Here is a 25361-nt window from a genome sequence, read left to right as displayed (position 1 = left end):
CTCATTTCTCTTCTCCCCTTGAATCTTCCTCAATCAACAATATTCATAGAGCAAATGCTACTATCTTTCACAACCATTGTTCGCCATCTTCACCACCATGTCAGTAAAGATCCACTGTATATTCCTTATCATTATTCCCAACATCCCTATTTCTTTCATTTTTCGCTGGTCATATTTTATGTGCAAAATTTGCACTGCATAGGATCCACACCTAGACAGAGGCAAATGATGTGCAAGTGTACCTCCAAATACAAATGGTCCACTATGTGGATAATTTAGCCCCCACCGTCGCATGGCCAAAGCAAATATCCACTAAGAAGCATCTCAGCTCTTACAAATTGGTGAGCAGTAGGATTGGCAAAATATAACCTAACCTGCCAATCCGACTCATGTTCGATCCACCATAAACAAGTTTGGGTTTAGACATTGAGCCCCTACCATCACATGGCCGAATCAAATATCCACTAGGAAGCATCTCAGGTTTTATAAATTGATGAGCAGTAGGGCCGACAAAATATGATCTGACCTGCCAATCCGATCTATATTCGATCCATCATAAATAGATTTGAATTTAAGCTAAATAAATTTGAGTCATAAATAAATCGATCCGTTTAACTCGTTTAATATTTAGATCAGATTTGAATTTTAGATATCTGATCAATTTTATCCATTTAATTTTAGATCCATTTGAGTCAGATAATCCATTTAATCTATTTAACCTATTTCTGATCCATTTAATCCAATCTATTTAATTATTTAATCTATTTAAGACATGTTTAATCTACTTAAGACATATTTAATCTTTTTAAAATCTATTTAACCTGTTTCTGATCTATTTAAATCCGATCTGTTCAAGCTGTTTAATTCATTTAATCTAATTTGACATATTTAATAAACTGATTAAACATATCGGATTATCTATTTAATAAACAAGTTAAATTCAAATTTAAATTTTTGATCCGTTTAATAAATAAATCGAATTTGAGTTGATACTTTTTTGATCCGATCCACATTGATCTGAACCATATACAACCTGACTTAACCCAATTGCCACCCCTAGTGAGCAATAGTCGCATTCGGGCCACCACCAAAACCACTCAAAGATCTCTCACAAACCTGAGATATAAGATCACTAGTCAACATAACAATTTATAAGCACCATAAGTATTAGACAGGATCATCAGCTCCGCATGACTCCATCTGTATCAATGCTTCTTACATTGATGGAGACCAATGGTCGCAACCTTTTTGCTAGATCTCTTCTTTCCGAATAAAACAATTATTCAAAATTGTATCCAAGTACATGTACATAAGTAAATATACCTTAATATTGATTTTATTTACATAAGCACACCTACATAACTAAATGTGTGTATGTGTGCATATGCATAGACTTGGCGATTATATTCGGTGTATGAAGCATTTGAATGTTGAAGGCAAATAGTTTATTGCATGAGACAGGCCTGTCAACTCTACATCTGTTTGACAATGGACAAGTTCGTGAGGAGCCACATGTTATTGATCTCATGTTGAAAGATAATTAACAGGACATGTAAAGGTTGTTTAAACAAATATGCTAGATGATTAACATATATCACATAATTAGAAAGCTTAGATGGTCCTCAATGCAAGGTGTTGATGAAAAGTTTTGGCTTGAAAAGATCTATTTGAATCACATGATTGATTTGGGACCAAACTTCTAATTGGCAATGCACATGGTAACTTTAAGTGAATAGTACTGTTATATAATGCTTTTCATGGGCCAAGTTATTCGTGCCTAGAAGGCCGTCCGCTCTGCGACTGAAACTTGAGTCGCATGGAACGAGCTCGAGATTTTAGCCCACAATACCTTTTCAAGTCATGCCCAAACAGTCTGAGAAGTATGCAATCCCACAGTTTCTGCAAATGTCACAGAAGTAGATTAGATAAATAACAAAGTCAACAGTAGATTAACTTATGAAACTCCAAGATTAAGAATATCGTTCAACCAAATATCATCCATTTTCTCAAATCCACATCTATTCTGCACAAAGAGTAACAACAATATGATTAATGAAGATAAGAGCTGATCACATCAAAGCACAGACCAGTTTTCATAGTGCCACCACAAACTAATACATCAAACCCATAGTTAAGTAAAGTACAGTGTTATCACCAGCCCACTCAATGTCATTTCACTTACTGACTTATACAACAATAGGTCACAAAAAATAACATTTGTATTGCATATCAAAATGACAAGTTTTTACATTATATAAGACAAATGAATGCCCACTACGATTGAAAGAAATTATAAAGAAAATACAAAAAGATATATCATATATAAAACATCAAAAAAAGAGAGGGCAATCATTTGTGTATGGTATCATCATCATCTCAGCGACTGTTGGAAGTATCAGGATCCTATAAAAAACAAAAAAAAAAATTTATAAGTTGAAAATATAAAAATCAGTATATACAACTCATAAAGCTTATACAATAAAAATATAGATGAAAATTATATAAAATCTAGAAAATATATATAGCTAATTACCTGGTGTGGTGCAAAATTCTATAAAAAAGATATCATCTGATCAACCTGAATTTTCAATGTCACTATCTCTGTTTGATAGCTCTATCTCGGCTCCTCTATCTGTAAGTCACATCTCTACCTCATCTTCTATACTTATATGTAGTGCTGCTAATCTATCTATACTCTTGAGTATATCTACTCATTGCAAACTACTGAGTGGTGATGACTCCAACTGCATAATCCCTTGGTCATAATGCTATGGTACCATAAGCTCAGTAAAAGCCCAAGACTCAATGTAGTTGCATATGCTGCAGATGATGCTGATTTGTCGATGTGCTCTACAATAAGCATCGCTGCCCTTTATAAATTTAAGAAAATACATACATGTTAATGATAAAGAAATGATAATATAAACCATTCAATAAATAGATCAATATATATAATTAGATTCTTAGACTCTTCTAATACAAAACTGCCGTCTCGATTGGTATGAGTCATCCTATATAACTCAACCTCACCAGACTGCCTCCCATGCTCTTCCATCTACAGAAAAAAAGTGTATGTTACATGATATGTGGTCCATATATTATATATGATACAAGATATAACGTTATACAAGATCTACAGAAAAAAAATATACACATTGCAGCTATTAATGTATTACATTCTTTTATTATCAATTATGTAAAAATATCATTCAGCTAATATGCTGCAAACACTATCTTCATGGAAATGTCCTTAAAAAATTAATAGTTGAAAGCATAACTATAAAATAAGATATAAGAAAACTAGGTCTTTGTATTATCTTTCTGACAGGTAATGTCATATAGTTCAGTTACATCCATGTTATTTGTTATACAACACTTATTAGATCATGTTCTCAAAAGTTAAAGAAGTAAAAGACAGACGCATGTTAGATAGTTATTTCATATTACCGTATGCTAAGAAATTGCAAACCATACCGTAATACTAGGTGGTCAATCAGAATGGAGCTTTTTCAGACAAACAGAAATATGTTTAGACACTCAAGAGGATGAGAAGCTGGCTAAACTAGCTGGAAAGACTAAACATTTGGTACAGTCCTGGACAATAACTGATGCTATATAAGGTTCAAAAACAACGTGACTAAAGGAGTGTGTGGGCAATGAAACTCCTTAAACAAACAAGACCAAGTTTGTGCTATATATGATTGAAACCAAATGCATATTGTCACTGTCAGACTGCACACGTTTTCAGTTATCAAGACTTGTCAACAGCATTCTTCTCTGTCATGGCAATCTCCATCATATTCTAGACTACTGCAACCTCCATTTAGATTTTCCAAGTTGTCTCCTCTCTTTGAAAATGCTCAACTTAGACGATAGCATGCTGCAGAGGCTGCTTTCAGCCGTCAATGGTTATAATTTGATCATCTTAATCATATAACACTTATCTCCCAGTGCTTGTAGTCTTAAGCTTCATGTCATGCGCGCACTCAATTTATCTATTCCCTATCTCATTACATGTTCAGCTTACCGTACATGTCTGGTGTATATTCATTCTATATGCATGTCTCCTACCTTCTGCCAACATATTGGTCCACACAACATATATATACTCCTCTCATGTCTCATTGGCACATGAATATGAATAACAGCTAGTATTCATTTATGTCAGCTGCCTGATCTTACAATAGAGGATATAGAATATGGGAATACATATGGAAATGATGCTTTAGTCAAAATGATGGTTAACTCGGATGATTTTTTGTGGTTGTTTTCTAGTATTTTATATCCTTTCTAGCAAAGATCCACATCAATGTATTTGTTAGTCATCGATATAATAAAAGTAACATGTCGATGCACAACCCAATATATCCTCCTTGATTGTTTATGTTCTATAGCCTTTCTCAATTAGTCTTGTTAACTCATGCCAATCCTAGGCCCAAAGCCATCTTGACCTCCAATACCAATTTTCCTCAATTCTTCAAACCCTAAAGGCAGCAGTCAGATTCTCTAGGCTATACCACCCAAGATCACTAGTACATTCTAAGCTTCTACTGCATATTGACTAGCACGCCAGGAATTTATCCATGACGCTCAATTTGTTAGCCGACTGCTCCATCTTTTCAAATAAAATTGCAGGCCTTGTTCCATCCATATGCTATCAGCATTGTGGATAAGAAAACATGGTTTTGACCAACCATATGTCACGCCTCCGATCCGAGATTGCGAACCAGAGTTATGACAAACGCCGCATATTTATGAATAACTCTTTTTGCAAGTATGCAAGGCATCTCATCACGATATCATAAAGCAACAGTGGAATAAAATTTAAATAATTAATATTAAATTTTATTTTAAATAACTAAATCAAATATCTTATAAAATAAAATTTCATAGTTTTCCATCAATTTTAATAAATCCAAATTTAACATAAAGATATAAAATTTTACTTCTAATTCTTTCTCTCATATCAAATCTCCAAGTCAAGCTAGTCCTCTGAATCTATAAAGACAGTAAAATATATAGTAATGAGTTAGACAGCTTAGTAAGCAATGATTATCTTGATTAGATAATTTATATGATATTATGAGTTGTAAATATCAAAATATAATTTATCATTAATCAATACACAAATATAATCAAATTTATTTTCAAAATATGAATTCAATAGTACTAGTATCTTTCAAATATTCAAATACATAATTATATATCAGATTTCAAAATCAATCATATTCAAAAATCTGATTCAAAATAAATTACATTTAACGGATCAGTCTTTAACTATGATCACATTTATACCTTATGGTCCGATTAGAATACCATACTTATATCCTATGATCGGGTCAAAATATCATACTTATACTCTATGGTCGGACTGAAATACCACATTTATATCTTATGATTGGACCAAAATAACATACTTATATCTTATGGTAGGACCAGAATACTACACTTATTGAATCATGAGCTTAGAGTGCCAATACATAATTTCTAATTAGCACGCGCTACAACAGAATAGGGTATTAGTGATGAAAAAAATTCATCACTAATAATCGATTTTCGTCGTTAATAGTTATTAGCGATGAAATTATCGTCGCTAATATTTAATCGTAAATAATGACGTCGTTAATAATTTTTTACGACTGACAAAACTTTTCATCGCTAATAATCGATATTATTGATCAAAAATTTTCATCGTTAAAAAATAATTTTTTTGAAAACTATTTACGATAAAAAATTTTCATAAAAAAAGATAATTTGTGACAAAATATTACGTCATAAATTAAAAAATAATTATTTACAACAAATCATATTCGTCGCTATTTAATTAAAAATTTTTGTGAAAATCAAAAAAATATTAGTGACAAAATTTTTTTATCGCTATTAATTTTTATTGTTAATAAATTAATAATTATTTATGATGAAAATATTTTCATCACTATTAATTTAATTAAAAATTTTTATGAAAATCAAATTTAAAAAAAATATTAGTGACGTAAATTTTTCATCATGAATATGATAATTTTCGACGCACATTTTTGTCGCTAATAAATATCAATTATTTTTGATGAAAATCTTTTCATCACTATTCATTTGATTAAAAATTTTTATGAAAATCAAATTTAAAAAAATATTAGCGGCGTAAATTTTTTGTCACAAATATGATAATGTCCGATGCACGTTTTCATTGCTAAAAAATTATCAATTATTTACGATGAAAATATTTTCATCGCTATTATTTACGACGTACATTTTACATCGCAAATATCAAAATTTTTGATGTAAATTTTTGTCGCTAATAAATTTTTAATTATTTATGATGAAAATATTTTTATCACTATTAATTTAATATAAAATTTTGATATTTTTAAATTTACTAAAAAATTTATTTACGATCAATTTTTTGTCGCTATGTTTTTTGGCGACCAACATTTCGTTCGAAAATAATTCCATCGCTAATAATTTATACATATATTTTTTTAAAATAATTTATGAATATATATTTAATTTATAATTTATATATAAATATAATTTATATAATTTATTTAAATATAATTTATATAATTTATATATATTTAATTTATAATTTATATATAAATATATAAATTAAATATATGTATATAAATATATTTAATTTATATTTATAATATTATTTTATAAATTAAAAATAAAAAATAAAAATAAAAAATTCACATAATAAATTTATAAATAAATTTTATCATTTTATTATATTAAATTAAAATTACAAAAGATCTTAAATAAAAATAAAAAGCTACATAAATAATAAGCTGTCAAGTGTCGGCATCTGTAGAAGAGGAACAGGCTGGGGAAGGGGAGCGCTCGGAAAAGCTCGGACCGGTCTGCTGCTGCCTTATTAGCTACATCGTCTGCTTCATCTGCACTATCCACTCCATTATCTGGATCTGGTGTCGCTGGTACTCATCGACGCATGCAGTCAACTCATTAGCTCACTGCTCAGCTTGCCTCTGCACCTTCACCAGTCGAGCATCGTAGGCATCATGGATGTCAACCCTGGATGAGCGTGAGGATGAGGGAGCACTGATCCCATGCCCTAGACCCCTAACATAACAGGATCTCGTACCAAGTACCTGATCACAGATCTCGTCATCTGTGGGTACGGTCGAGTCCTCAAGGATAGATTGGAATCTGATTTCTATCATACGATCCTAAAAATTAAAGTTATAGCTATTTTAATTTCGTACTGAAAATCAAACTACGAATGAAAAAATAATTGAAAAAACTTACAAAAAGCTCCTGACACCTCATCGTCCACTCTCCTGATCGTTGCTGGTGGATCCGCTGGTAGATATCAATCCTACTATGAAACTCGCTACTCTCAACATCTCTCTACAATTTGAGAATAATTAATTAAATAATTTTTAAATAGTTAGAGAGTTAAAATATATTAATTAGAAATTATTTATTATCTGTTCCATACGACGAGCGAACGACCTCAAACCCCCACAATGCGATACGGTTTGTCTCGTCCGATTTGCGACATTCTGGATGCATCATCTTTGTATAGTTAGCAGTCAAATTAGTAAGTAACAAATTAAATTTAAGAATAAATGATTCAATCATTAAACTCTAAAAAAAAAGAAGTTTGGATGTGTAACCTGATATGCCGGATCCTCATAATGTCGGTATATGAGAGCCCAATCATCCATAGTGATGCTGTCATAGGACCACTGTCGCACTGCCTCCACCCTATGATCCTGCATCACATGGTACCAATGCTAATGGATGCGATGACGATACTCCTTGAAACGCAAAGATAAATGAGCATCCATAGCTCGCCGTACGCAATCCTCGAAATCAATAATATCAAATACACCCTCCTAATAACAAATATTAGAAGAATACCGTGCTAATTAAATATTCACAATATAATTTATTTTATCTGTAACTAGATGTAAAAAATCTCTCTCTAAATCAGTACAACGTGACACCAATCGAAAAGCATCACAGAGACAGCTGCGGCATATGATGCCCAACTCAATCTGCCACGGCTTGTATCATCCCCTAATGGGCCTGGTATAGCTGGATGGTGTCTCTATACGGAGATGCTATCCCAGGTGCTTGCGTCTCTAACGCTCTAAAGCGAGATTCTTCGATGGACCTTGCCCTCGCCTCACCACTGGTGGAGACTGGTCTGAAATAACAATAAATAAATTATTAGTATGATAGCTATCGAAATAAAAAAATTAAATTTTATTATATAAAAAGTATAATAATACCACTCAAACCTGTCTCACTCGGATTCGCCTCACTCGGACCCGCCTCACTGGGACATGTCAGTGCAGGACCCTCTGGTGACAGAGCTGGTGTGCAGTGAAAATCAGTGAAGGCACCTCAGCTTCCAGGATAGACTGCGAACGCGAACATCGCCGTCTGTCTTCTGATGCCATACCTGCAATTCTTGACATATAAATGAATATAATATTGAACAATAATAAAGAAAAATAAATTATATTTTAATGAATAGAATTATATCGCATACCATTATTGCTAGAAAAGATTGAACAAAGAATATAGATCTACTTATCAATATTCGTATCTTTCTCGATGTGTAGATCCTCCTCCGAATTACAATAATCGACATATATGTCGTCTTCTATCTCATCGTCATTTATGAACTGATCGTCACTCTCTAACTTATCACATTAAATACAAAATCAGCTTCAACTTCGTTAGACGACTGATCAGCTCTATTCAATGGAGCTGTTACAAGTTATTTATCAACAAGAAGATCGGCTAATGTTTGTTCTTCCTCTTGAAAAGCTTCCTCTTCATGTAAATCCGAATTTTCATCCATCTCTGATCGGATTGGTATGTCATATACACCTCTAGGTGTTATTTTTTGTATGACATGCCAATTAGCTCGATACTTTAGATCCTATAAATATATTACTTGTTTCACTTGAATTGCTAATATATATTGCTCATTCTGATACCATGTTCGTGCAAAATTTACATTGATAAAGTGTGGACCGATATAAATACCGATCTTTTTATTACTAATATCTCATCATTCATACTGAAACAAGAATACAGAATTATTGGATCCATACTTCAGTTCTATGATATCTATCAATACACTATAATATTCCATCTCTTCTTCTCTTTCATATCCTATCATAGCAATCCCACTATTCTGGGTCCGTCGTTATATCTCAAGCTCTCTTGTGTGAAATCTCATTCCTCCAATGATACAGGATGCGTAATGGTTAACCCTTCGATCGAGATCATATGCTAAATCGTACAACTTATCGGTTGCACCCCCTTCTTTATTGAAATATTTATATTTCATCAACACTATAATATAAAAAATTATGTTGGTTCAAATAATTATTTCTATAATTATTAAAAATAACGTATTACTAGTGCAACTTATAAGATTACCAAATCATTTTGTAAATTTTCTCTTATGTCGATCATCAGCATCTATATTATTCTCTCTGCATAGTATACTCTTGTGCTCACTGCAACAAGTTATGATTTTTAATTTTACAACGACATGAAAAAATTACTTAGAACATTAAACAGTATGCTAAGATGGTACTTAATGAAATCTTCAATTTCTTTACAATTATTTAGAATGTAGAAGTATGCCTTGGATAGTTTATTCACGTTCATAAATTCATATCTTCTTCCACTAATGGGTCGAACCATTTGTTTAAATATAGACAGCGTCGGTTCATTATCACCCCATTCACGATCTGCGTTACGATCTGTACGATTGAATCTTGTTTTGATATCGTCAAGATACATCGAGCAGAACGTGATATACTCTGTAGCTACGTATGCTTTCACTATAGACCCTTCAGGCCATGCTTTATTGCGCATATACTTTTTAGAGTACACAAAAATATATAAATAAAAATAAATTTAAATTTTAGAAATACATTTACGTCTTATAACTGATATAACAAAATGCGTACAATTTTTTTACCTTTCAATAGGATACATCTACTGATAATGTACCGGTCCGATCAAAAGAGCTTCTTTTGAAAGATGAATAATCAGATGCACCATAACATCAAAAAATGATGGTAAAAATTTTTTTTCTAACTTACAAAGAATGAGTATAATATCCTTCTCAAACTTCTCAAGTAAATCTTCAATTTTCAGCAACACAGTTCTCGTAAGAATATTCTTAATTCAATTAATGCAGTTGGAACATCACTATCCAAATAGCCACGCATGATCACAGGAAGTAAGCATTGCATCATCATATGGGAGTCATGACTTTTCATGCTAGAGATATTACCGTCGTTGTTCCCAACACCGCGATACGTTTGAAGCGTATGCGTCAAAAAATTTTACGATTTTGAACCATCCACAGAAACTATTCTTTTCCTCGCCAAACAGCGAATAACATGTAGGTGGCATAAAAAATCTATCACCTCGATGAACTAAATGCAACTCCGACCGGATTTTCATTTTCTGCAAATTAAGATGAGCTTTTGTACTATCTTTTATTTTTTCTAGAATGTTCAATACAGTACCGATGATATTATCACAAATATTCTTCTCAATGTGCATTACATCTAGATTATGATGAAGTAGTAACTGCTTCCAATATGGTAGTTTGAAAAAAATACTTCGCTTCATCCAATTTAGCTCAGCTTCAGTATGCTTCCGCTTATGAGTACCTGATGTTTTCTCAAATTGAACGTTTTCAATGATTTCAAGTTATTCTAAAACTTCTGCTCCACTTAACTCCTTAGGTGACGGACGCCGGTCGGACTTACCATCAAAGGATTGGTTGTAATGGGTCCTCCAAAAATGATTACCAGATAGAAACTGCCGATGACCCATGAAGTATATTTTTCATCCATGCTTTAAATGTAAGGAGGATGCATCCTTGTTGCATTTGGACATGCTAGATATCCTTTGGTGCTCCACTTAGATAAGTTTTCATATGCAGAAAAATCATTTATGGTCCATAAAATCGAAGTATGCAAATAGAATCATATGTCTATACTCTGTTTTTGCATAGCTCTTTCAGATCATCGATTAATGGTCGTAGATATACATCAATTTCATGACCTGATGATTTCGGATCCGAAATTAACAGTGACATAAAAATAAATGGTTCTTTTATGCACTTTCAAGATGACACATTATATACAACTAGTATCACAGGCTACATACTGTAGGAAATACTCAATTTATCAAAGAGATTAAATCCATCTGTTGCTAGATCAAGCAGGATATTGCACAGGTCACTCGCAAATTGCGGATGCTTTGCATCAAAGTCATTCCACACTACGACGTCGGCCGGATGGCTAAGTATGTTCTCCTCCGGAACTCGCTGCTCATGATGCCATCTCATTTCTTCTGCTGTCTTTGTGGACATATACAGCTTTTGAAGTCTTAGAATCAATGAAAAATACCTCAAAATCTTTTAAGATATCTCCTTTTTCTTTTCTGTTATAGATTTTGTACCTAGGCTCACTGTATTTCGGACATTCAGTTGCCTGTTTGTTATCCTTATAAAATAATATACAGTCATTTTTGCAGATATGTATAGGAATATAGCCAAGTTCCAATTCTCGCATGTATATTTTTGCTTCAGAATATGATTTCGAAAGTTTCTCCAACGAGAAGAGTTACTTTAATCAATGTCAAATTTTGGTCAAATGACTTCTGACTCCATCGGTTCACGGTTTTAATATGAAGCAATTTTATCAAAAACTCTAACTTGGAGAACTTTGCACAATTTGGATAGAGTGACTCTCATGCATCCCTTACAAGCTTTGCAAACTGTTCAGAAGTCCCTTCTATCTCAAGTCGGATATTGTATTCATGATCAAAATTACCTTCAGATGCACTAGTACTTATGTATATATTTGAACAAATATCCTGATGTAAATCATCCAATAGTTCTCTTGTAACATCATGTTCGACAGGTTCAGTAGCATCATATTATCATTTTCAATATCGTCATCGTCGTGTACAACTTCATTTGGATCACCATCCCCATGCCATATCCAGTAAGTATACTTCTTATCCATACTATAATGTAGCAGATGCTCCTCAATAAGTGTTATGTGATGATATACCATATTGACATATCTTTTGCATGGACACTTTATCCAACTAGCACTGTCAGCCTCATGCCGTGCAAAGTCAATAAAATCTCGAACATCTTTTCGATATTCAGGCAAAAAAATATCTGTAGCATTCATCCAACTTTTGTTGATATCTATCTAACAACAAACATGAAAATCATTAACAACAAAAAAAATTTCACTGTATTCATCCGAACTGGATCCCTATCCAGATTTCGGACCGAATCCCGACCTGGATTCCGGACCAAATCCCGATTCGGATTCAGGCAAAAATGTATGATTCTATTTATTTCAAATCATTACTAACAGGTATGATCTTATCCCTTTCAAAAAAGTAATAATCTTATTATTGTTATTAGTTGATATTTTATTTCATTATTGTGAAAATTTTGATAGCATCTTCTCATGGTTTTCAAGTATACAACGTCAATATGGTGCTTACGCACCCTATCCACCATATATCCGGAGAACAGTGGATAGATAACTGCTAAGTACCATAATAAAACAAAATATCAACTATTAACAATAATAAGATTATTACTTTTTCAAAAATTTCGAATACGGGACATCTAAGAGTCGATCTCGATCAAGATCGACTCTTGAACAAAAATCTACGGTTCAATGCAATTTAACTACCATCTCTGAACATACATTCAAAGATGAATTTCTAATTTATCAAAAAAGAGTAACTCTGTATTAAAATTTTTTCATCAAAAATTTCAGTAAAATTCTCTAAAATAAAAATATTTTCTACATTTAATTATAATAAGCAAAAGCATACAAAACAGCATACAAAATAATTAAATTGTAATAAGCACAAATAATGTACATTATGCTAGTAGAACAAAAAAAAATTTATAAATTTCAGCAGTAATACTAAAAAAATTTATGCAATAAATATAAAATAAACTATAAGTAGTTGAGCATGCAAAATAATATTAATAACATGAAACCTAATCCTGAGGGCCCGATGGTTTTTTATTTTTTTCTAAAATATTTTTTATCTAAAAATAATAAATGATTTTTATTTTTTTAAAATATTTTTTATCTAAAAATATTTTTTTAAAAAATATTTTTTCCTCTAAACGAGCTCCAGACTCGGTCGCCCACAGCCCCCGCTCCCACGACGCCGGCGCCATCACCCAACCCACGCCGCTCGGACTCGACCCCCATGACCCCCTCTCCCCTGGCGTCGCCGCCGTCACCCCCCCTCGCGACCCACTCCCCACGACGCCGCTGCCCTCTCCAACGCCCCGCGATCCGGATCCCAACTCGGATCCTGATCAGATCCCGATTTGGATCCCAATACGAATTGAGATCTTGATCCAGATTTCGATCTCGATCCAATTCGAATCGTGATCCAGATTTTATTTTTATTAATCAAATAATAAAATATTTTATTAATATTTAATTTTTTATTTTTTATTTTTTTCCTCATCATTTCTCTCTTCCCTTCCTCCCCGCCGTCACCCACCCCTCCCTGACCGCCCACAGCCCCCTCCCCACCTCGTGTCGCCCCTGGCCGCCCCCCGACCTCATCTCTGCCAGCCGACCCCCTCCCCAACCCCGTGTCGCCCCCGACTGCCCACAGATCCCTCCCCGCCCCCGTGTCACCCCCCAGCCACTCCCCGACCCCATCTCCGCCAGCGACCCCCTCCCCCCTTGTCACCCCCGACCGCCCACGGACCCCTCCCTACCCCTGTGTCGCCCCCGGCCACCCTCGACCCCATCTCCATCAGTCGACCCCCTCCCCGGCCTCGTGTCACCCCCGACAGCCCACGCCCCCCTCCTCGCCCCCATGTTGCCCCCGGCAGCCCTCCGACTGCAGCCCCACCCCCGTGTTGCCCCCGACCGCCCACAGCCCCCTCTCCGCCCCCCAATGGCCTGATCAACCAAAAAAAAAGGGTTGGAAGTACCCTTACCTTCGATGGACGGCAATGGCAGCATCAGAGGCAGGGAAGGAAGAGGATTTTGCAAATGGCAACGGTGGCTGAGAGGCGTGGACGGCAACAGCGACTGAGGGCACGGACGGCAATGACGACGGTGACGGAGGAGAGGAGCTTGCCGAAGATAAGAAAGGGGGGAGCCTAAAGAGGGAGAGGGGAGAGGGAGAGCTCGGAGAGGGGAGAGAAAGGGGGGAAGAAAGATTTCTCCGGGTTTCGCACGAAGGAACGTCGAGTTAACGTGCATTGAATGCAAAACTATTAGTAATAAAAATTTTCGTCGCTAATATTATTATTAGTGATGAAAAATTATTTTCGTCACCAATAATTTCCATCAAAAAAAATTTCACTAAAACAATTCTCTTAAAAAAAATTATTGGCAACAAAAAAAAAATCGTTATTAATAAGCTTATTAGTAATGAAAATTTGATTTTCATTGTCAATAATTTCTATCAAAAAAATTTTTCCACTAAAAATATTCTCTAAAAAAATTTCATCCAAAAATAAATTATTCACGATGAAAAAAATCATCGTTAATAACTTTATTAGCAATGAAAATTTGATTTTTGTCGTTAATAAATACCGTCAAAAAAAAAATTTCCCTCTAACGATTTTTTCTTCAAAAAAATTAAAAAAAATTATTTTTAAAATAAGTTTTTCGATGAAAATAATTTTCATCGCTAATAATTTTTTTTCAATTAATAAATTTTTTCATAAAAATTAATTAAAATAATATTTTTAAAACATGATTGTCGATGAAAATTATATTTACATCACAAATATATTTTTTAAAAATTTTGATAAAAAAATTTAAAGATTATTTATGATAAAAATTTATTTTACGTTGCTAATATTAAATATATTTTCAATAATAATTTCATAAAAAATTAATTTTAGATTTTTCTCACCAAGAAAATTTTTCATCCAAAAAATTTAACAACAAAAAATGACATTAAAAAATATTCATGATAAAAAATAAAATTAATTTTTTTAATCTAAAAAAATTTTGGTCAAAAAAATTTTTTCAAAATAATTTCATCAAAAAAATTAATTTTTTATTAATCAAAAAAATTATATAAATAGTTAATTTATGATTTTTTCTACAAAAAAATATTTTTCTCTAAAAAAAATTACGTACATAAAAAATATAATTTCGATAAAAAATTTAATTTACATCGCTAATAATTGTTATAAGAATAGCTCTTCGACTTCTGCAATGGAATGGATACTATAGGAGATTGATAGCTTTGCGATCTTCGATCTCCAAAGAGCTCATCTTTTTCTTAGAGTCCTCGTTCCGAAAATCAGAGTATGAGAATATCACGACGATTCTGAAATCGTGAGAGAAATTCATCATGATTGAGATTTAGAGGATAGGGTAGGGACAGAAAGTAAGAGGTCGAAAAGCTCGTATATTATATGCATGTAAGGATCGAGCTTAAAAAATTCGTCAAAAATTATGTGAGCATCAAAGATCTAGCAATTAATCAGAATCGAAGCAGACCTGCAGGTAGTACAAGTGTTATAAAGTACAAGCTCATATTTATGATTTGCATTACTAAGAAGAGTGCTCGTATTATTTATCTTCTCATGATTGAAACTCCTACAGAGATACATTTGAGCATCGATCGATATGAGAAGTGTGGTATCTTTCGAGATCGTGGAAGCCATGCTAAAATACGCTGCTTAACTATATGGTTTCTACATGAAAGAAGGCTCCTTTCATGCAGCTTAAGACAGATACTCCATCAGAAAAATTTATTGATATCACTAGTAACAGTGACAGTGATGAAAAGATGAATTTTACATCACAAATAAATGTATAGCTCATTTCATTCAAAAAGATCTATTCATTTTAATCCACGAATATCACCCACTTTCATATGATTTTTTCATACAAAAAGTTCAATCTGGATCATAACTCACATTTACTTCTTTACTATGTTAAAGGACAAAAATGTATACAGCTGCTATAAAAAATAGATGCAATTGCCTTACACAATTAGAAATTTAAATTTTATGATTTTTTTAAAATTTTATTTTTTTTAAATATTGACAATAAAAATATTTTCATCATAAATAATTATATTTATGATGAAAATAAAAATTTCATCGTAAATAATCATTATTTACGATGGAATATTTCATCGCAAATAATAAGCAAATTTTGATTTTTTTTTAAATACTATTTTTTTAAAATATTTACAATGAAAATAATTTCATCATGAATAATCTAGTATTTATGATGAAAGCTTTTTTTCATCGTAAAAATAATTTATTTACGATGAAAATTTTTATCGTAAATAATAATTAACTTTTAATTTTTTTTAATTTTTTATTTTTTTGACTATTGACGATGAAAACTTTTCATTGAAAATAATCAGTATTTATGATGAAAATTTTTTTCATCATAAAAAGCTTTTATTTATGATGAAAAATTTTCATCGTAAATAATTAAAAATTTTTAATTTTTTTAATTATTTATGATAAAAATAATTTCATCGTAAATAATCAAGTATTTATGATGAAAAAAATTTTATCATAGTAAAAAAAATATTATTTATGATAAAAAAAATTTATTGTAAACAATGAGCAATTTTTGATTTTTTTAAATATTTGATTTTTTTACTATTGTTGATGAAAATATTTTCATCGTAAATAAAGAGTATTTATGATAGAAAATTTTTTTTATCACAAATACTCAATTATTTACGATGCAAAATTTTCATCATAAATAAACTGTAATTTTTAGATTTTTTAAATTTTTTATTTTTTTCAAATATTGACGACAAAAATATTTTTATTGGTAATAACCTTATTATCGATGAAAAATTATTTTTCATCGTAAATACTTAAATTATTAACGATAAAAATATTTTCATCATGAATATTTAAAAATTTAAAATTAAAATAAATATTATATTATTTACATCAAAAATATTCATACAAATAATTTATATTTATGATGGAATAATTTTTTCATCGCTAATATTCAACTATTTGCAATGAAAAATTATTTTCATCATAAATATTTTATTATTTATGATCAATTTTATTTTTCATCGTAAATACTATTATTGACGATGAAAATATTTACATCGTAAATAATTCTATCGTAAAAATATTTTTTTCTTGTAGTGACAGTTCAGAATATAGTCCGACTGAGAGTTCAAATTCAATTCATATCAAAATTCTTTTCATAAAATAATATATATTTCATAATCAAATCAATATATATATATATATATTACTTTAAATTTTTATATCAATTTCGTTCAAAACATATTTTTATGAGATTCATAAATCACACATAAATCAATTAATAATTTATTCGTTATTTAAAATAATATCATATAAATAAAATATCTAGAGAAGGTAGATCATTGCTTATCTCACATGTGCTCCAACAAATCCACATAATTTTATAATTTTTTTTTTCAAAATCTAATATCCAAAATCGTACTTGATATGGGTAGCAAATTTCATCTATATCCAAGCTAAAGATGTGAACAAACCCTAATCTTCACCAACCCACCTTCTGTCGACTCAATTTCTGTCGATCTAGCCTATGCCGACCCAAGAGACTTAGTCGACTGTGCTCCATATATTTGGGGTCTCTCTATTTTTGGAAGGGTTAGACCTCAAAGTCCCATGTGGATTTTCAAATTCCACTACAACCAAAAGCAATTGGCGGTGAAGCAGACAAGGCAATAGGCAACCAACAGATCCCAAAAAATCAAGCCAGGAATATCGTGAATGATGCACCCAAAACAATCGAGATAGTCTCTCGCACTCCTACCCTTGCACGTCTCTGATCTCTATCTATAAATAAAGGCTAATAGGAGACCCCAAAGGAATGCAATCTCTCGCTTGCTCCTTCCTATCTATTTCAAATTTTTGACTTGAGTATCATAGAGTCCCCGTTAGAGCCAACTCTAGCAAGAAACTTATTTTGTAGGTGCTGCCATCACCACCCTACGGTCACCGTCCAACTTCAGCCAATCTGACTTAAGTCATAAATCTACAGCAATAGATTGGTGCTAGAGGAAGGTTCCAGATCCACTTTTAGAAAGGAGTACGAGACCAGTAATGATGTCACTAGGAAAAACATCATCGTGACATTCCAATGCTATAGCAGCTCAATCGATCGAAAATCTAGTCGAAACTATGCCTCAGCTCAACAACTGGAGATACCTTCATAGGCATCCCAAGCGGGTGTAGGGGTGAATCCATACCAATTCAATGCACTGGTCGACCAAGTGTAGGCACTGATCATGGCGGTCTGTGCCATTCAATAACCAAGCCCTGCTTCAGAGGTGCCTTGACAAGAACCTTCACAACCTCCCCCATATAGTCTAGCACGAGAAAGGCAAATGCAGTTTAGTCGACCTAGGAGTCCCAAATGGAAAAGGCACTCCCCCACCCCTCATTTCGATAAGGGATCTACTCCATATTGACCTCCATCATGTCACATAAAGGTCTACACAGCCCATGATACTGACGTTGACCACAAGCTCTAGAAGATGAACTAATGAATTGAGGCGCTACGACATTAGGCCTTAAATCGGAATGATGGGATGATTTTTATATCGATTCACCCTTCAGCAACAAGATCATGCAAGAGCAACTATCGGCCAACTTCAGGATGCCACAACTAGAAATCTACAATGGGTCGAATGACCTAGTGGATCATCTAGAGAGCTTTAAAGTTCTTATGCTCCATCATGAAGCAAACGAGGAAATCTCATGCCGAGCCTTCCCTTCGACAATAAAAAAGATGGCACAAGATTAGTATTTGGATTTGAAGCCAGACTCCATCCATTCGCTTGATCAGCTGAGTCGGTTATTTGTGGCCCACTTTGTTAGCAGCAGGAGGCAACATCAGGAATCTGATTCCCTAGTAAACATCAAGCAGAGGGAAGGAGCATCCCTCTAAGCCTGTGTGAGCCATTTTAATGCAGTCACATTGGAAATAGGTGATCTGGACCAGTCAACCGCAATGACTGTCTTGAAGGGTGGACTTTAAAAGAACTCTCTCCTTTTCTCACTAGAGAAGAGGTACCCGAAGGACTTCACCGATCAAGTAGAAAAGTATGCCTGAGCTAAAGAAACCTTTAAGATGCATGGGACCTCAATCGATGCCATGATCGAGAAGAAGAAAGAAGACCAGAAGCTCTCTCCAATTTGAGAGGATCCTCCAGGGAGTCGGTAGTGGTCTAGAACTCTATTTTAATGCCGATGATCTAGAACTCCTTGGAACCAATGACCTAGAAGCCCTAGAGGGCAATAGCTGAATATGTCCAAGACCCAAGTGCTCATGGAGATTAAGGAGTGCTTCCTGAGGTGATGAAGATGCGGTCTCGGCCAGATCAGTGCAATACAAACAAGTACCATCTCTAGCACTGCAACTACATCCATAATATCGAAGAATACATCCAACTCTAAGACGAGATTGAGGACTTCATCTGGCAAGGTCGACCAGATCATTTTATTCGATGCAGGAGAGAGCAACATGATGATCAATTGGGGGCACCTTAGTAGCCAGACCGCCTCAACAAGAAGAGCCTATAGAGAACCAACTAGCAGCTGACATAATCAACACCATTTCTAGAGGCATGGCAATGGATTGGAGCTTGGAAAGCTGATCAAGAGGCAATGGTCCGAGGAAGCCATCACCTTCTTCAAAGAAAATGCATAGGAGATCCAATTCCTGCATAATGATGTGGTCGTTATATCTTTAAATATCATAAATTATAATGTATGCCATATTTTGATGGATAATGGAAGCTCGGCCGATGTCTTATTTTACGATATATTCTGTACGATGAAAATTCCTCAATGGGTTAGATAGGTTAGATTCCTCACTTTTAGTGTTCACAGGAGATGCTATACCTATCAAAGGAGTCATCACCCTTTTGGTCATTACTGGTGGGGCACCCGATAGTGCATTATCTAAATCAACTTCCTGGTGGTCAGAGCACTTTCCACGTATAGAGCTATCCTCGAGCGGCTTGGACCAAATGCTCTTCGGGCCATGGTATCAACTTATCATCTGCTAGTGAAGTTTTCAAATAAGGCAAGATGTTGAGAAGTCCGAGGAGATTAAGCATTGGCATGGCAGTGCTACACATTCGCTCTCTGGAGAGCAAAACTAGTCGATGCTCTTCCTATCGAAGGGTTGGACATTCGAGACAAATTGACTGAGGAATGCAGGGAGGCTACAAAGGACTTTGTCGCAGTTCCCTTGGAAGATGGGAACAAAGAACACATGGTTTGGATCGGATCAAATATCCACCTCACTTTCTTTTCATAGAAAAATAACGATGTCTTTGATCGCCTGCTGACATGTCCGACATCAGACATAAAGTTATGGTTCACCGATTGAATGTGGACCTCATCTACCAACCCGTCAAGTAGAAAAAATGAAGCTTTGTTTTTAAACGATAGAAGGCAATTGCTGAAAAAATAGACATGTTAATTGACGCTGGTTTCATCAGGGAGGTGACCTACCCAGTCTAGCTCACGAATATGGTCCTTGTAAAGAAGGTGAATGGGAAGTGGTGGATTTATGTCCAAAAGATAGCTATCCCCTCTTGCGGATCGATCAGTTGGTGGATGCCATATCGGACCTCGAGCTTTTCACATTCATTAATGCCTTTTCGGACTACAAGTTCAAATTTAAATGGCGCCTGAAGATGAGGAGAAAACTATTTTTGTTACTAACCAAGATTTCTTCCTTACAGAGTCATGCCCTTTGGTTTAAAAAAAATATGTGCCATCAACTAGTGGCTAATAAACAAAATCTTCAACGAGCAGATTGATCAGAATATGGAGGTGTATGTAAATGATATGCTAATTAAAAGTCGAGCCTCGAAAAACCATATCGTCAACTTCAAGGAAACCTTCACCACTTTTTTTAAATACCAAATGAAGATGAACCCGATGAAGTATGTTTTTGAGGTCACCTTAGAGAAGCTCCTTGAATTCATGATCTCGAGCCAAAGCATTGAGGCTAACCCCAAAAATGTCAAGACGGTGCAAGATATGAACCCTCCAAAGACTATAAAGAAGGTCCCGCACCTCACGAGCAGTATTATTTAGGGCTAGAACTGAGCCGGGCCTGGCTAGGCCACACCCCTACCCGAGCCCGGCCCGAAATTTTTTTTCGAGCTTCGAGCAGGGCTTAGGCCTGAAAATGTTTAAAAACATGGGGCCCAAGCCTGGCCTGCACCTAAGCCCGAGCCCGGACTGAACCATTTCGGGCCGGCCCAGACGTTTGCAATGAGTTGGACCTAAGCTCAAGCCTGGCCCGAATGGATTCGGGCCGGCCCAAATTGTTTGCAAGTGGCTGTTGTGAGCTGAAAAATTAAGCTATGGCCTCATTCCTTATAATGTGCCTTGGAATAATTTTTTTACTACAAGAAAACATGGAAAAAAAATTAAAGAAGGTGCGTTTCAGATTGAGGACAAGAGAAGGCTTAGTTTATATCATTTTGTCCATCAAAATCAGCTGTTAATTAGCTCACTTGAACTTAAGAAGGCTGCACTCTTATTGCATATGCATACTCATTATAAAATTTATAAAGACAAGCACGAATATCATCAATCTTCTTCTTACTCTCTTTCACATCAAATGTCATTTGATAACAAAATTTTATAAATATCAACTTTGATCTAGGATCCAAAATAGAAGCAATGATCAATAAAATATTGCACTGAGAACAATATTTATTAAACTTCTTTTGCATCTCATTTGTCAATTGCTTCAGTGTATCATTACTGTCAACACTCTCATACATCAATAAAGCCCTAATTCTCCAAACTTCTTTTATATAAAAATTAGATGTGGGATACTTGTAATCAGAACATACTTTAGTAGCATCCAAAAAGCCTTCTAAGAATTTAAGAATTACATCAGCTTGTTTCTATTCATTATTGCTAGGACACATATATGAATTAATATTCGGTTGCATATCTACTAAAAACATCTTTGTAAGTAATTGCATCAGTCAACATTTCATAAATAGAATTTCATCTTATAGCAACATCCAAAGTGAGTTCTTTTTTTAGCAGGAAGTCTCATGTGTTGTGCAATTTTATTAAATGCTTGCATTCGAGATGGAGATGCAGACACATATCTGATAATCTCCCTTACACATTCAATGGCTTCATGAATTATTTTCATCCCATCTTGAACCATAATGTTTAATATGTGTGCATAACATTTAATATGACTATACTCCCTATTAAATAATATTCTATAATGAAAGTGATCTTGAATCCTTCTAATTACAGCATCATTTGTAGAGCAATTATCTAAAGTAAAAGCATATATTTTAGAATCCAATTTCTATTCCAGAAGATATTTTCTAATAGCATCTTCAATTACAAAACTTGTATGAGGGTATGCTAGTTTCTTGAAACCAATTATCTTCTTATGTAGAATAAATTCAGAATCAATATAATGTGCCGTGAGGAAAATATAATCAATTTTCTGATTTGATGTCCAAATATCAGTAGTGAAACTAATTCGAGAACTTAATTTCTTAAATGTATGATGTAATTTCTTCTTTTCTGCTTGATATAAAGTCATACAATCATTTCTTATTATCTTACGACCAACAACATTAAAACAATGGTTGAATAGATCTCATAAAATCAGAAAAAACAGAATGCTCAACAGTACGAAATGGAAGTTCTTCACAAATGATCATAAATTTTGCAAGTAATTTTCTTCTCTTTTCTTGGTTGAATTTAAAAGATTTCATCGGATCTTTTAAACTTACTATTATGAACATTTGATTAATTGGATTATTTTGATATTTCTTACAAATATTTTCAAGATGCTATTTTAGATGACTTGTTCCTCCTTTAGTACTTCTACTTAATACCTTTTTATAATATTTGCATGTAGCTATTGATCCATCAGATGTTTTTTCCTTAATAAAATGATTCCAATATCTTTTCTTAGAATTTTTGTCACAATCAATTTCAGAATTATCTTCATTTTTGTCACCCTCATTCCTTATATGTTCAGCAGTCTCATTTTCATCCATTTTAAATTCAGATATTAGCAAAATAATCTACACAAATAATACTATAAATTACTCAAAAGGACTAGTGAATATTAAATTACAGTATAAATCAAAAACTATCCGAATAGAAAACCCAATAGGAAAAGCATCATGCACCGATCAATCAATAGCAGCACATGGCTAAAAGAGGATTTAAAATTTATGCAGCCTGATATCAGTCAAAAACCTAAACAGTTAGATGAAACATAATGAGGATTTCAAGGAAAACATAAAAAATTGAGGGTAAAATAGTTCTCAGAGTTAAATAACTTCTAAAATCGTGCTGTAGAAACTTTTTAGCCATATCAGATGATTACATATTACAAGAACACGCAAATTGCTCAGAGATCTGCAGTGCAAAAAACAAAGTGAGCCTCAGATTGATGTCTTTTCATAGTAATTGCTGCTTGTTCATGATTATAGGCACTTACTGGCATCAAATCCTAAAACATTAATTACAAAAAACTATCATTGTGTTCGAATTTGATCACAGAAAGGTCTAAACCTCCTATTAGCAGAGAAAAAAATACAAAGTGCCTAGTAAATACTACCACCCAGAACCCATGGACCCACTGAAATGGAAAATAAAAGAGAATAATGATTAGCAGGCAAAAGCAAGAGGATTAGCAGTATTCTAATTTATAAAAATGAAAGGAAACAAGAACAGGCTTGCAGAGCATATAAAGGCAAGGTAAACCATATCAACTCACCGCAACTTCACCATTTGATCGAAGGTCAAAAAAACAAAATCAAAGATCACAAGAAACAAAAAGATGATTTGGCAATGGAAAAAGATTAAAGCTATCATAATCAAAAGCTTGATTATTTCCAGGGAATGTAAACAAGCCTTTACAATTCATATTTCAGCAGCCTTATCATCTCTAGAATCTAAAAACATAAGAGGGATTTAGAGTTGGCAATAGGGATTGAGATAGGAGCCAAACCTGAAATGGCGAACGGCGATGGCAACGGGCGAAGACGGGAAGACCAGCATCGGTGATGGCCGATGAGGGAAGATGGAAGACTGGCATTGCCGCGTCGACGATGGCAGATGGGGGAAGATGGAATATTGGAGTCGATGATGGGGGAAGACCGGAAGACAGAAGATGATGAGGGATCTTTCCTCCTGAGAGTTGCCGGAGAAGATGAAGACGGCGATGACCGGTGGATGAATAAGGACCACGGTCCACGGTCAGGGGGACTAGGGCATCAAATGGGGAGGTTCAGAAGACCAAAGATGGAGTCAGAACTATCCAACAAAAACGGGCGCTTGGGCTAACTCATAAAAATTAAGAAGTCGGGCTAACTCAGAAAAATAAATAGGCTGAATTTTGGCCTGAGCTCGGGCTGAAAATAAATAGACGGAACTGCGAATTGGACTCGGATCGGAGCCGACCTGAACTAAAAGTCTGCCCCATCCTAACCCAAAAACAAAACAAACACTATTTTTTTTGATCCGAACCTGGCCTGAATGATTTCAGGCCGATCCAAAATCCGACCACATCGGGTCCGACCTAAGCCCCCTTCCAACCCTAGTATTATTATTACTTTTGCCAAGAAGTGATGCAAGTGTAATTGTCAAAAGCATTCTTACTTATGTTACATGTCAGTGTGATAAAATAATAAGTATTTAATTGTGGGATTGATGCTGTAATTCATGGTCTGAGGTTTGTAATACGGGCATAGATTTTTCCTTTTTTTGTTATTATTGTGGTGATAGTTTAGTACTAATATTACTCTTACGAGGTCTAATGATTGATATGCGACCTCTTTTAACAGTAGCTAGGATACCTGGATTTGATCAAGGGTCGTTGCAAAGCAATTTCTCTCTAGAGCTCTAATAACAAAAACATTTTCTTGCGGGAAGAGTTCATAGTTAGATGTTCAACTCATGTTACTGAAACCAAAGGTTGCACAACTTTATGGGTAAGAAGGTGAATTTCTTCCAGGAAAACTCTGTCCCCTTTATCCCTTAATACTTCTAAATATTTTGAAGAAACTTGTCTAACTTGATCAGGAAACACGCTTGTTGACTCTAGTACACTACAGACAAAAGGAAAATTGCTGTTTTGGCCTTTGCTAAAAAGTGTTGTCAATTGATCCCACGTCATCATTGCAAGCATCATTACAGCGTCGACTATGGTATATTATAATATCATACTGTATATTGTTATATGATATCAAATATAAAAGAATGATATAGGATATCATTTACATCAATATAATTGATATTATAATAAAATATCAAC

General features: G+C 34.0%; 1 long non-coding RNA gene across 9 annotated transcripts; it reads right to left on the bottom strand.

Annotated features, from left to right (window-relative positions):
- Positions 1 to 1849: 1849 nt before the first annotated feature.
- Positions 1850 to 24413, bottom strand: LOC105060342 (uncharacterized). 9 transcript variants are annotated; one of them, XR_012133836.1, is made up of 7 exons: positions 24057 to 24413; positions 8265 to 8428; positions 7635 to 8170; positions 7264 to 7520; positions 2981 to 3055; positions 2534 to 2870; positions 1850 to 2403 (listed from the first exon to the last, which is right to left on the bottom strand). It is a non-coding gene; the product is annotated as an uncharacterized lncRNA (long non-coding RNA). The 9 variants fall into 9 exon arrangements; XR_012133832.1 differs by having other exon boundaries at positions 2534 to 3055; positions 7264 to 7365; positions 7457 to 7520; XR_012133840.1 differs by lacking the exon at positions 2981 to 3055 and having other exon boundaries at positions 7264 to 7365; positions 7457 to 7520.
- Between the last annotated feature and the right edge of the window lie 948 nt (positions 24414 to 25361).

This window comes from Elaeis guineensis, chromosome 1 (genome assembly GCF_000442705.2).
Source record: "Elaeis guineensis isolate ETL-2024a chromosome 1, EG11, whole genome shotgun sequence".
Taxonomy (NCBI): Eukaryota; Viridiplantae; Streptophyta; class Magnoliopsida; order Arecales; family Arecaceae; genus Elaeis; species Elaeis guineensis.
Note: the sequence above shows the minus strand (reverse complement) of the source record. Positions and strands in the feature narration are given on the sequence as shown.